This window comes from Fukomys damarensis, unplaced genomic scaffold (assembly GCF_012274545.1).
Source record: "Fukomys damarensis isolate Sample0158 unplaced genomic scaffold, DMR_v1.0_HiC HiC_scaffold_12, whole genome shotgun sequence".
Classification (NCBI taxonomy): domain Eukaryota; kingdom Metazoa; phylum Chordata; class Mammalia; order Rodentia; family Bathyergidae; genus Fukomys; species Fukomys damarensis.
Window position 1 is genome coordinate 5,537,748 of NW_022900924.1, and position 1,462 is coordinate 5,539,209.

The following is a 1,462-nucleotide window of genomic DNA, read 5'->3' on the forward strand; positions in this document are numbered from 1 at the left end:
ATAACCCACGGTCCTAGAGTGTTCTCAGTTCCCTGAATTTTGGCTCTGTGTGGTATTAAAAATAGAGTTTTGTACTGGGCCTTTCGGCACCTGCTCTTCCTAAATTTCTTACGTATCACTAAGATTCTGGCATGTGAATAGCCTTAGAGACGTAACTCAATGCGGCAGGATGTCCGGGACATGAATTGGGTCAATTGATACAAATAATAAGCGCAATTTAAACGCTGAGCGGTAAGAGTCTTGTGGTGATTGTCCAAATACGTTGATCACATCACGAACCCAGAGGTTGCGATTCTGTTGCGCTTGTGTGTAGCCGGTGTGACTGCTTTGCAACGCTTCTGCAGAAGTTCTTCAGATACATTCACGGAGCCGACACACGGGCTCAGCTGTAGGACGATCAGGTCTCGCTGCACGTCCCAGGTGGTCGCATCAGGCACCCCCAGTTTTATCGCAAGCAACAGTTGTTCCTCTGACTGCTGGAGTCCTTGAAGTGCAGTTAGGACGATACTTCTCCAGATATAAGAGCTGCTTTTGTCTCATGAACTGTACTGCATCTTTGTTTTTCATTCCTCCTTCAGTTAATGCGAGGGCACCAAGCACTGGAGCTCTCCCATGGCCTGCAACACAGTGGACAGCAGCACAACAACCACGTACTTCATGGAACTCGAATTTTTTTTGGACCAGGGATCGATCTCAGGACCTTGCGCTTGTGAGGCAGGCGGCAGAACCGCTGAGCTAAATCCCCAGCCCCACGAAACTTAATTTTTACAAGATTTAACCAGTCATCAACAATCTGGTTGGGCGATGGTGCGCCATCGTCTGAAGGCCAGTCGAAACCATGGATGCTTTCCTTCTGCACAGCAGTCTCACGCATTGCTTCACGTACTCTCACTGTTGTGGTAACTCCGTACTTCTCAAGTTCCTCCGTAAACTCGTTTAAACTTCCATTGGTTCATTGTGAGCCATGAGGAATCTCACGCTCTTGTATGTGATTTCCACAGGAGCTGGGCAGTTCATTCGAGCCGTGTTAATTTAGTTTAAAAAACAAGAGCATTATAAAAGATTTTAAAACTTAAATGATGCTAGAGACTGAAGTCTACTTCAGTATACTCCACTTGAACTTCTTTCTCAGTGCTTTGAGTATGGCGTTGGGAGTACCGGGAAATGAAATAAAACCTCCCAGCAACAAGCAGCAATCCTTCGATCCGGTAATACTGAGGTGAGAGAGAGGAAGTGCACTAAGGTTTACCCCGCCCAGGTCAGAGCTCTTGTAAAATGCTCTACGATTTCAATTCACCACTTCTGTGTCCAGGTGAGCCTCTCTCACGGGGCCTTCCTGGTGGAGCCGGATGGGTCTCTACCGTCCACACGTCTGCATAGTGGTCTTGCTGTGCCTGGCAGTAATCTCTGCTGCCCTTCAGAAACTCCATGCGTGTGTGACTGGGAACAGCACAGAACCGAG

The 1,462-nt window shown here is 47.8% G+C and overlaps 1 pseudogene; it reads right to left on the minus strand.

The window, feature by feature from the left end:
• Positions 1-445: 445 nt before the first annotated feature.
• On the minus strand, positions 446-1,032 carry LOC104848298 (annotated as a pseudogene).
• Between the last annotated feature and the right edge of the window lie 430 nt (positions 1,033-1,462).